Source organism: Macaca mulatta, chromosome 7, assembly GCF_049350105.2.
Source record: "Macaca mulatta isolate MMU2019108-1 chromosome 7, T2T-MMU8v2.0, whole genome shotgun sequence".
Lineage (NCBI taxonomy): Eukaryota > Metazoa > Chordata > Mammalia > Primates > Cercopithecidae > Macaca > Macaca mulatta.
The window spans coordinates 139,901,972-139,914,679 of NC_133412.1; the positions used below are offsets into that span (position 1 = coordinate 139,901,972).

The 12,708-nt window shown below is 38.4% G+C and overlaps 1 protein-coding gene and 1 pseudogene across 30 annotated transcripts in view; both read left to right on the forward strand.

Annotated features, from left to right (window-relative positions):
- Positions 1 to 12,708, forward strand: part of GPHN (gephyrin) — a 734,546-nt gene that overhangs the window by 287,747 nt on the left and 434,091 nt on the right.
- On the forward strand, positions 1,157 to 1,724 carry LOC106999461 (putative ribosome biogenesis protein RLP24 pseudogene; annotated as a pseudogene).

Sequence of the window (12,708 nt, forward strand, 5' to 3'; positions counted from 1 at the left end):
AGAGGGCATCCCTGTCTTGTGCCAGTTTTCAAAGGGAATTTTTCCAGTTTTTGCCCATTCAGTATGATATTGTCTGTGGGTTTGTCATAAATAGCTCTTATTATTTTGAGGTACGTTCCATCAATACCGCATTTATTGAGCGTTTTTAGCATGAAGGGCTGTTGAATTTTGTCAAAAGCCTTTTCTGCATCTATTGAGATAATCATGTGGTTCTTGTCTTTGGTTCTGTTTATATGCTGGATTATGTTTATTGATTTGCGAATGTTGAACCAGCCTTGCATCCCAGGGATGAAGCCCACTTGATCATAGTGGATAAGCTTTTTGATGTGCTGCTGAATCCGGTTTGCCAGTATTTTATTGAGGATTTTTGCATCGATGTTCATCAGGAATATTGGTGTAAAATTCTCTTTTTTTGTTGTGTCTCTGCCAGGCTTTGGTATCAGGATGATGTTGGCCTCATAAAATGAGTTAGGGAGGATTCCCTCTTTTTCTATTGATTGGAATAGTTTCAGAAGGAATGGTACCAGCTCCTCCTTGTACCTCTGGTAGAATTCGGCTGTGAATCCATCTGGTCCTGGACTTTTTTTGGTTGGTAAGCTATTAATTATTGCCTCAATTTCCGAGCCTGCTATTGGTCTATTGAGGGATTCAACTTCTTCCTGGTTTAGTCTTGGAAGAGTGTAAATGTCCAGGAAATTATCCATTTCTTCTAGATTTTCTAGTTTATTTGCGTAGAGGTGTTTATAGTATTCTCTGATGGTAGTTTGTATTTCTGTGGGGTCAGTGGTGATATCCCCTTTATCATTTTTTATTGCATCTATTTGATTCTTCTCTCTTTTCTTCTTTATTAGTCTTGCTAGCGATCTGTCAATTTGTTCACTGCTTTCTATCTAGCACATGAAATACTGCCTAGCACATAATAAGTTCTCTGTGAATATTCAGTGAAAGGACGAAAGTGTTTAGAAGTATTATTTTAATAAATAGATAAAATTTGAGTAGCCTATCAAGAGTCTTTATAAATCTTTAGAGAGCCACAGTGTTTCTTGTATAGTTTAAAAATTACTCTGTAATCTCATTTAATTATGTTGTGCACTCTTTGTATATCGTAAGAGGTTAATTTATATAAGGTCTGTCAAATTTTCATATAATCTATAAGTTTTTAATGAATGTTTATTGTATCCATATTATATGAAATAATTACAGTGGGTTGGTGGAGGCCCACGCGGGTTCAACATGCGTATCGAAAAGTGTTGTTTCTCTTCAGGGCCCATCTACCCTGGCCACAGCATGATGTTCATCCACAATGATTGCAAGATGTTCAGATTTTGTAAATCTAAATGTCATAAAAACTTTAAAAAGAAGCACAATCCTTGCAAAGTTAGGTGAACCAAAGCATTCCATAAAGCAGCTGGTAAAGAGCTTACAGTGGATAATTCATTTGAATTTGAATACCATAGAAATGAACCTATCAAATACAGAGAGAGCTATGGAATAAAACTATTGATGCAATGAAGGGAGTTGAAGAGATCAAGCAGAAGTGCCAAGCTAAATTTGTAATGAACAGATTGAAGAAAAATAAAGAGCAACAGAAAGTTCAGGATATCAAAGAAGTCAAGCAAAACATCCATCTTATCCAAGCCCCTCTTGCAGGCAAAGGGAAGCAGTTGGAAGAGAAAATGGTATAGCGGTTACAAGAGGATGTGAATGTGGAAGTTGCTTCTTAAAAATCTCTAACCATTTCTTTTATGTACATTTGAAAGATGCCCTTTGGAGACTTGGAACTGTTAATTATTAGTTTTTTTTTTACATAGGTCACTTAAATGAAGAATAATTAAAATATAGCTATCTACAAAACATCAGATATCACGGATGTTAGATTGCATCTCAGTGCTAAATTTTCACTGATAAACGTACTTATGTAAATCAGGAAAATTCTACTTATAACTATAGAAGTGAATTGTAGACGGAAATTGGTTATGCCATTCAGATAATGGCACTAAGGCAGCATTTGTATAATAACTAATGGCAAAAATTCATGGCTAGTGATGTATAAAATAAAATATTAAACAGGAAAATATTCCCTTTATTAATGTTATGGAAGGGGATACAACAGGGAACTAACAATTTGTATGACAGTGTCAATTATTATTTTGATTTTAGTAGTTCCTGTTTTGGTTTATTTGCATCTTAGAAGAGCATAATGACATTGTTTGATGAAGCTTAATTATGCTGGACTACTTTGACCTTGTTTAACCTTTCTGATAGGTAGTTATGGATGTTGGGGATGAGAACTGAATAATCTTTGCCTGCAGTGGCACTACACTCTAGAATTTACACTTTGGAGAATACTCAGTTCTTTTTCTTTTTTTTTTTTGAGACGGAGTCTTGCTGTGTTGCCCAGCTTGGAGTGCAGTGGTGCGATCTCAGCTCACTGCAAGCTCCGCCTCCTGGGTTCATGCCATTCTCCTGCCTCAGCCTCCCGAGTAGCTGGGACTACAGGCGCCCACCACCACACCTGGCTAATTTTGTTGTGTTTTTAGTAGAGACTGGGTTTCACCATGTTAGCCAGGATGGTCTCGATCTCCTGACCTCGTGATCTGCCCGTCTTGGCCTCCCAAAGTGCTGGGGAGAATACTCAGTTCTAACTTGTGATTCCTGGTAGAACAAACTTTATTTTTCTACCCTAGCAATGATCTAGAAGCAGAGGAATCCCAGTGCCTTTTAAAAGTTATTATGTGGTTTTCTTTTAGAAAGCTCCTGTTTTTGGAAAGTAGAATTTATGGTACAACATCTGTTCATTATTTGCACATAAAATAAAACCTTTTGAAAGGTAAAAGAAAGAAAGAAAGAATTACAATGGAATTTTACTAGTGTTCATTAAAAATATGACTACTAAATAAAACTGCAAATAAGAGATTTAGCATATTTCTAAATAAAGGCTTCTAATTAATATACTAATTACCAATGGTTCATGTCAGAATGTTAAAGCTCTTGAAAGTTTTCCTAATTTGCTTCTTTGTAAACTACTTTCTATTTAAGAATCATGTAAGGCATAATAGTACAAACTGATTCTATTCCAGCAGCCAACCTATGTGAAAGTTCTTTAAAATCGGTAATATATTACGGTCAATATCTCTAGTGATAATTTGCTTTCTATGGTATAAAATCTGAAGAAGAATCTTGTCTTTACAACAGCATGTATATATGAAAACTTAATTCTAAGAAAAGTATGGATTTGCAGAGAAGTGTCACATAGTAAAAAAAAAAAAAAAGTCTGGGCTCTGGGATGACCTTGTTCTAAGTAGCAGACTGTTTTCTGTTAATTAACTGTTCATAGCCTGGAGCAAGTTAACTTTTCTGAACCTCAGGTATAGTGCTGAAACAATATATGTAAAAATGCCTAACACAATGCCTATTAGAAATGCTCAATAGATTCTAATTCTCTTTTGTTCCTGAATAAAGTGGAAGCAAAGACTCTTCTCAAAAGTATGATGGCCACGTTTACCAAATACTAGAAAAAAGAATGGTGAGGTACAAAGATACACATTTAACCTCAGTAAGGATGACTGTATTTACCAGGTTAGGGAGGGGAGTTTCTAATCAAAGCCTTTTAGGAATCAATTTTGACCATATTTTAAAACAACAGCTACATTTATTTTCCAAAATTATTTTGGTCTTTAAGTCATAGATCATATGATAACATAAATCAGAATGTCTTCTATCTTCAATTTTGGCTAAAGGCAAATAATAATACCTAACACTTATTTACATGCATGCTGTATATTGTCAGTCATCCACATCTGTGGGTTCCTCCACATCTGTGGGCTCCAAATCTATGAATTCAACCAACTGCAGATCAAAAATATTTAGAAAAAGGTAATAAAAGTAATACAAATAAATACCATATAACAACTATTTATATAACATTCATATTGTATTAGGTATCATAAGTAATCTAGAGATGATTTAAAGCAGGGTTCCCCAACCCTTGGGCCATTGAACAGTAGTGGTCCATGGCCATTTAGGAACCAGGTCACACAGAGGATGTGAGGGGCAGACATGTGAGCAAAACTTCATCTGTATTTACAGCTACTCCCATTACCGCCTAAGCTCCACTTTTTGTGAGATCAGTGGAAGCATTAGATTCTCATAGAAGCACAAACCCTATTGTGAACTGCACATGTGAGGGACCTACATTGTGTGCGCCTTATGAGAATCAAATGTCTGGTGATCTGCCACTGTCTCCCATCACCCCCAGATGGGACTGTCTAGTTGCAGGAAAAAAAAAGCTCAGGGTACATTGTGATGACATGTATAATTACTGCATTATATATTACAATATAATAATAATAGAAATAAAGTCCATCACAGAACCATCCCCCAAGCCCTCCAATCTATGGAAAAATTGTCTTCCATGAAACCAGTTTCTGGTGCCAAAAAGTTTGGGAACCACTGATTTAGAGTATATCGGAGGATGTTCGTGGGTCACCCACCAATACTGTGTCTTTTTATATAAGGAACTTGACCATCAGTGTATTTTGTCATCTGCATGGGGAGAGAAGGTGTTCTGAAACCAGTCCCTCGAGGATGCCCAGGGAGAACTGTACCCAAGTACTATTCTGTAAACCTGGCCTGGGTTAACTCATGTAGTTATTTCTATATGGTAGTTTTTTTTTGTTTTTTGTTTTTTGTTTTAATTTAAGTTCTAGGGTACATGTGCACAACGTGCAGCTTTGTTACATATGTATACATGTGCCATGTTGGTGTGCTGCACCCATTAACTCGTCATTTACATTAGGTATATCTCCTAACGCTATCCCTCCCCCCACCCCCTCCCCACAATAGGCCTCAATGTGTGATGTTCCCCTTCCTGTGTCCAAGAGATCTCATTGTTCATATCCCCCCTATGAGTGAGAACATGCGGTGTTTGGTTTTCTGTTCTTGTGATAGTTTGCTGAGAATGATGGTTTCCAGCTGCATCCATGTCCCTACAAAGGACACAAACTCATCCTTTTTTATGGCTGCATAGTATTCCATGGTGTATATGTGCCACATTTTCTTAATCCAGTCTGTCACTGATGGACATTTGGGTTGATTCCAAGTCTTTGCTATTGTGAATAGTGCCGCAACAAACATACATGTGCATGTGTCTTTATAGCAGCATGATGTAAAATCCTTTGGGTATATCCCCAGTAATAGGATGGCTGGGTCAAATGGTATTTCGGGTTCTAGATCCTTGAGGAGTCGCCACACTGTTTTCCACAATGGATGAACTAGTTTACAGTCCCACCAACAGTGTAAAAGTGTTCCTATTACTCCACATCCTCTCCAGCACCTGTTGTTTCCTGACTTTTTAATGATTGCCATTCTAACTGGTGTGAGATAGTATCTCATTGTGGTTTTGATTTGCATTTCTCTGAGGGCGAGTGATGATGAGCATTTTTTCATGTGTCTGTTGGCTGCATAAATGTCTTCTTTTGAGAAATGTCTGTTCATATCCTTTGCCCACTTTTTGATAGAGTTCTTTGTTTTTTTTTTCTTGTAAATTTGTTTGAGTTCTCTGTAGGTTCTGGGTATTAGCCCTTTGTCAGATGAGTAGATTGCAAAAATTTTCTCCCATTCTGTAGGTTGCCTGTTCACTCTGATGGTAGTTTCTTTTGCTGTGCAGAAGCTCTTTAGTTTAATGAGATCCCATTTGTCAATTTTGGCTTTTGCTGCCGTTGCTTTTGGTGTTTTAGACATGAAGTCCTTGCCCATGCCTATGTCCTGAATGGTATTACCTAGGTTTTCTTCTAGGGTTTTTATGGTATTAGGTCTAACATTTAAGTCTCCAATCCATCTTGAATTAATTTTCGTATAAGGAGTAAGGAAAGGATCCAGTTTCAGCTTTCTACTTATGACTAGCCAATTTTCCCAGCACCATTTATTAAATAGGGAATCCTTTCCCCATTTCTTGTTTCTCTCAGGTTCGTCAAAGGTCAGATGGCTGTAGATGTGTGGTGTTATTTCTGAGGACTCTGTTCTGTTCCATTGGTCTATATCTCTGTTTTGGTACCAGTACCATGCTGTTTTGGTTACTGTAGCCTTGTAGTATAGTTTGAAGTCAGGTAGCGTGATGCCTCCAGCTTTGTTCTTTTGACTTAGGGTTGTTTTGGCAATGCGGGCTTTTTTGGTCCCATATGAACTTTAAAGCACTTTTTTCCAATTCTGTGAAGAAAGTCATTGGTAGCTTAATGGGGATTACATTGAATCTATAAATTACCTTGGACAGTATGGCCATTTTCACCATATTGATTCTTCCTATCCATGAGCATGGTATGTTCTTCCATTTGTCTGTGTCCTCTTTTATTTCATTGAGCAGTGGTTTGTAGTTCTCCTTGAAGAGGTCCTTCACATCCCTTGTAAGTTGGATTCCTAGTTATTTTATTCTCTTTGAAGCAATTGTGAATGCGAGTTCATTCATGATTTGGCTCTCTGTCGGTTATTGGTGTATAAGAATGCTTGTGATTTTTGCACATTAATTTTGTATCCTGAGACTTTGCTGAAATTGCTTATCAGCTTAAGGAGATTTTGGGCTGAGACAATGGGGTTTTCTAAATATACAGTCATGTCATCTGCAAACAGGGACAATTTGACTTCTTCTTTTCCTAATTGAATACCTTTATTTCTTTCTCTTGGCTGATTGCCCTGGCCAGAACTTCCTACACTATGTTGAATAGAAGTGATGAGAGAGGGCATCCCTGTCTTGTGCCAGTTTTCAAAGGGAATGCTTCCAGTTTTTGCCCATTCAGTATGATATTGGCTGTGGGTTTGTCATAAATAGCTCTTATTAATTTGAGATACATTCCATAAATACCAAATTTATTGAGAGTTTTTAGCATGAAAGGCTGTCGAATTTTGTCAAAGGCCTTTTCTGCATCTATTGGGATAATCATGTGGTTTTTGTCTGTAGTTCTGCTTATATGCTGGATTACATTTTTTGATTTGCATATGTTGAACCAGCCTTGCATCCCAGGGATGAAGCCCACTTGATCATGGTGGATAAGCTTTGTGATGTGCTGCTGGATTCAGTTTGCCAGTATTTTATTGACGATTTTTGCATCGATGTTCATCAGGGATATTGGTGTAAAATTCTCTTTTTATGTTGTGTCTCTGCCAGGCGTTGGTATCAGGATGATGTTGGCCTCATGAAATGAGTTAGGGAGGCTTCCTTCTTTTTCTATTGATTGGAATAGTTTCAGAAGGAATGGTAGCAGCTCCTCCTTGTACCTCTGATAGAATTCGAATGTCAATCTGTCTGGTCCTGGAATTTTTTTGGTTGATAGGTTATTAATTATTGCCTCAATTTCCGAGCCTGCTATTGGTCTATTCAGGGAATCAACTTCTTCCTGGTTTAGTCTTGGGAGAGTGTATGTGTCCAGGAATTTATCCATTTCTTCTAGGTTTTCTAGTTTGTTTGTGTAGAGATGTTTTAGTATTCTCTGATGGTAGTTTGTATTTCTGTGGGGTCAGTGGTGATACCGCCTTTATCATTTTTTATTGCATCTATTTGATTCTTCTCTCTTTTCTTCTTTATTAGTCTCACTAGCAGTCTATCAATTTTGTTGATCTTTTCAAAAAACCAGCTCCTGGATTCATTGAGTTTTCGAAGGGTTTTTTTGTGTCTTTATCTCCTTCAGTTCTACTCTTAGTTATTTCATGCCTTCTGCTAGCTTTTGAATGTATTTGGTCTTGCTTCTCTAGTTCTTTTAATGGTGATGTTAGGGTGTCAATTTTAGATCTTTCCTCCTTTCTCTTGTGGGCATTTAGTGCTATAAATTGTCCTCTATACACTGCTTTAAATGTGTCCCAGAGATTCTGGTATGTTGTATCTTTGTTCTCATTGGTTTCAAAGAACATCTTTTTTTCTGCCTTCATTTCGTTATGTACCCAGTAGTCATTCGGGAGCAGGTTGTTCAGTTTCCATGTAGTTGAGCGGTTTTCATTGGGTTCCTTAGTCCTGAGTTCTTGTTTGATTGCATTGTAGTCAGAGAGACAGTTTGTTATAATTTCTGTTCTTTTACATTTGCTGAGGAGTGCTTTACTTCCAACTATGTGGTCAATTTTGGAATAAGTGCGATGTGATGCTGAGAAGAATGTATATTCTGTTGATTTGGGGTCGAGAGTTCTGTAGATGTCTATTAGGTCTACTTGGTGTAGAGTTGAGTTCAATTCCTGCATATCCTTGTTAACTTTCTATCTCGTTGATCTGTCTAATGTTGACAGTGGGGTGTTAAGGTCTCCCATTATTATTGTGTGGGAACCTAAGTCTCTTTGTAAGTCTGTAAGGACTTGCTTTATGAATCTGTGTGCTCCTGTACTGGGTGCATATATGTTTAGGATAGTTAGCTCTTCTTGTTCAATTGTTCCCTATACCATTATAAAATGGCCTTCTTTGGCTCTTTTGATCTTTGTTGGTTTAAAGTCTGTTTTATCAGAGACTGGGATTGCAACCCCTGCCTTTTTTTGTTTTCCATTTTCTTGGTAGTTCTTCCTCCATTCCTTTGTTTTGAGCCTATGTGTGTCTCTGCATGTGAGATGGGTCTCCTGAATACAGCAAACTGATGGGTCTTGAGTCTTTATCCAATTTGCCAGTCTGTGTCTTTTCATTGGACCATTTAGCCCATTTACATTTAAGGTTAATATTGTTATATGTGAACTTGATCCTGTCATTATGATATTAGGTGGTTATTTTGCTAGTTAGTTGATGCAGTTTCTTCCTAGCTTCGATGGTCTTTATATTTTGGCATGTTTTTGCAATGACTGGTACCAGTTGTTCCTTTTCATGTTTAGTGCTTCTTTCAGGATCTCTTGTAGGGCAGGCCTGGTGGTGACAAAGTCTCTCAACATTTGCTTGTCTGTAAAGGATTTTATTTCTCCTTCTCTTATGAAACTTAGCTGGCTGGATATGAAATTCTGCATCGAAAATTCTTTAAGAATGTTGAATATTGGCCCCCACTTTCCTGGCTTGTAGAGTTCGTGCCGAGAGATCTGCTATTAGTCTGATGGGCTTCCCTTTGTGGGTAACTGGACCTTTCTCTCTGGCTGCCCTTAATTAACATTTTTTCCTTCATTTCAACTTTGGTGAATCTGACAATTTTGAGTTGCTCTTCTCAAGGAGTATCTTTGTGGCATTCTCTGTATTTCCTGAATTGGAATATTGACCTGCCTTGCTAGGTTGGGGAAGTGCTCCTGGATGATATCCTGCAGAGTGGTTTCCAACTTGGTTCCATTCTCCCCGTCACTTTCAGGCACACCGATCAGACGTAGATTTGGTCTTTTGACATAATCTCGTATTTCTTGGCGGCTTTGTTCATTTCTTTTTACTCTTTTTTCTCTACACTTCTCTTCTCGCTTCATTTCATTCATTTGATCTTCAATCACTGATACTCTTTCTTCCAGTTGATCGAGTCGGTTACAGAAGCTTGTGCATTTTTCACGTAGTTCTCATGTCATGGTTTTCATCTCTATCAGTTTGTTTATGGACTTCTCTGCATTGGTTATTCTAGTTATCCATTCTTCCATTCTTTTTTTCAAGGTTTTTAGTTTCTTTGCGCTGGGTACGTAGTTCCTCCTTTAGCTCTGAGAAGTTTCATCGACTGAAGCCTTCTTCTCTCACTTGTCAAAGTGTTTCTCTGTCCAGCTGGATTCCGTTGCTAGCGATGAGCTGCATTCCTTTGGAGGGGGAGATGCACTCTTATTTTTTTAATATTGAGCTTTTCTGCACTGTTTTTTCCCCATCTTTGTGGTTTTATGTACCCTGGTCTTTGATGATGGTGATGTACTGATGGGGTTTTGGTGTGGGTGTCCTTTCTGTTTGTTAGTTTTCCTTGTAACAGTTAGGACCCTCAGCTGCAGGTCTGTTGGGGTTTGCTTGAGGTCTACTCCGGACCCTGTTTGCCTGGGTATCAGCAGTGGAGCCTGCATAAGATAGAATATTGCTGAACAGGAAGTGTTGCTGTCAGATTCTTGCTCTGGAAGCTTTGTCTCAGAGGTGTAGCCAGCTGTGGGAGGTGTGAGGTGTCAGTCTGCACCTAGTAGGGGATGTCTCCCAGTTAGGCTACTCAGGGGTCAGGGACCCACTTGAGCAGGCAGTCTGTCCGTTTTCAGATCTCAACCTCCATGCTGGGAGAACCACTGCTCTCTTCAAAGTGTTAGACAGGGATATTTACATCTGCAGAGGTTTCTGCTGTTTTTTGTTGAGCTATGCCCTGTGCCCAGAGGTGGAGTCTACAGAGGCAGGCAGGCAGGCCTCCTTGAGCTGCGGTGGGCTCCACCCAGTTTGAGCTTCCAGGCAACTTTGTTTACCTACTTAAGCCTCAGCAATGGTTGGCGCCCCTCCTCGAGCTGAAAGATCTAACTCCTTGCAGTTAGATCTCAGAGTGCTGTGCTAGCAATGAGGGAGGCTCCATGAGCATGGGACTCTCCAAGACAGGCACAGGATATAATCTCCTGGTGTGTCATTTGCTAAGACCCTTGGTAAAGCGCAGTATTAGGGTGGGAGTGACTCAATTTTCCAGGTGTTGTGTGTCACGCTTTCCCTCGGCTAGGAAAAGGAATTCCCTTTCCCCTTTGCTTCCAGGGTGAGGTGATGCCTTGCCCTGCTTGGGCTCTGGCTCGTTGGGCTGCAACCACTGTCCTGCACCCACTGTCCAGCATGCCCCAGTGAGATGAACCCGGTACATCAGTTGGAAATGCTGGGAGCTGGAGGCTGGAACTGTTCCTATTCGGCCATCTTGGGCGCACCCCCCCCCCCACCAGGTTTTTTTTAAAATCGTTTTACTGATCAGGAAACTGATACAAGAGAAATTAAGAAAACTTGCCTAAACTTACACAAAAATAAGTGCCAGGTCAGGGCTGAGATTCTGAAATAGGTAAACTGACTCCAGATTCTGTGCTTTTAACTTTCACACAGTATTCTGAGATAAATCCAGAGAAGTGGTGCAAACTTGAAACAGGTCTAAAAAGTTAAGCACAGAATGGATTGAGACTTTTAAAAAGCTGAAGGAAAAATATAGACAGTAACTTCTGTAGCTATATAGCATTAAGAACAATCAATACATCACTTTTATAGAAATAATAGTACAAGTTTAAAATATAAAGATAATATAATTACTTATTGTATATTAGTATCCTAAGTTTAAAATATAATAAAAATTAAAGAATTACTTGACTTTTAAAAAGCTTTTTTCTTTTGCCCTCCTGTGAGGACAGTCATTATTATTTTAAAAAATAAGATAATCATGTTTAATAGTTGAGCATGTATGCACTTAGGTGCTTTAAATGAGTTAAAAAATACTATCAACCTGAACTACTATATATCCAGATAGTGAAAAAATAAAAAAATGAAAAATAACATGTGATGTCAGAACCACTGTAAATCTTTTAGAAATCTATTGATTATACTTGAGAAAAAAAGAACAGAAGGGGGAACCTTAATTGACCACCTCCCATTCTTTCTGATGTGACAGGGTATGTCAAGTCAAAAAAGAACAGGTACTGACAAGGTTGCACAGAAAAGCGAACAGTTATCCACTGCTGATGGTAGTGTAAATTAATTTGCCCATTTTGGAAAGCAGTGTGGCAATTTTTGAAACAACTTAAAACAGAATTACTATTTGACCCAGCAATCCCATTATTGGATATATAACCAAAGGAATATAAATTCTTCTGCCATAAACACACGTGTATATGTATGTTCATTTCAGTACTTTTCACAATAACAAAGACATGGAATCAACCTAAATGCCCATCAGTGGGAGACTGGATAAAGGAATGAGAGCATGTCTTTTGCAGCAGCCATTGGAGCCAGAGGGTATTATCCTAAGTGAACTAATGCAGGAACAGAAAACCAAATGTCATATGTTCTCACTTAAAAGTGGAAAACATGGAGTACACATGGATACAAAGACAGGAGCAACAGACAGTGGGGCCTACTTGAGGGTAGAGTGTGGGAGGAGGGAGTGGAACGAAAATCTACCTATTGGGTACTCTGCGTATTACCTGGGTGACGAACTAATCAGTACACGAAACTCCCATGACACACAATTTACCTATATGACAGACCTGCACATGTACTCCTGAAACAGAAAAAAAAAGAATGACTGAATGTACACTATGATGGAAAAGCTGTATAATTTATTATTTACGTACAGTCATCTATTTAGAATGAAATATATATCTAGATAATTAACTTCAGCTGGTACATACTAGTTCTTCATTTCAATCTTTCTCATTCAGGAATTGATTAGAGACTCCATTTCCACCTGTGGTGGAGTAGCTTCTATGAAAACTAGCTAGAATAGATAAAACAATTGTTTGAAGGAATTGGAGAACAACCATTTTAAGCAGAACTTAAGGGATAATGGTTCTTGAGAGAACAGAATAGAAGCACTGGAAGTTAACTCCACATTTACCCTAACTTTTTCCCAGAGAGCATTTTTCAGTTCCTAGTATGGAAGACTGGAGTCCACGTGGAAAATGGCAATCTTTCTGTCATTAGCTAAGTTCAGCCAACTCTTAAGATGCATATCTATATGTACAAGTTGAAATTCCAGGAAATTCATCAATAAACAGAATTTGAGTGTCTGAACAAGTTAGCAGAAATTTCAGCAGCTGCATGCGACTGAGAAAAAAGGCTGAATTTTAAGCACTGCCAAGGCAGAAGGG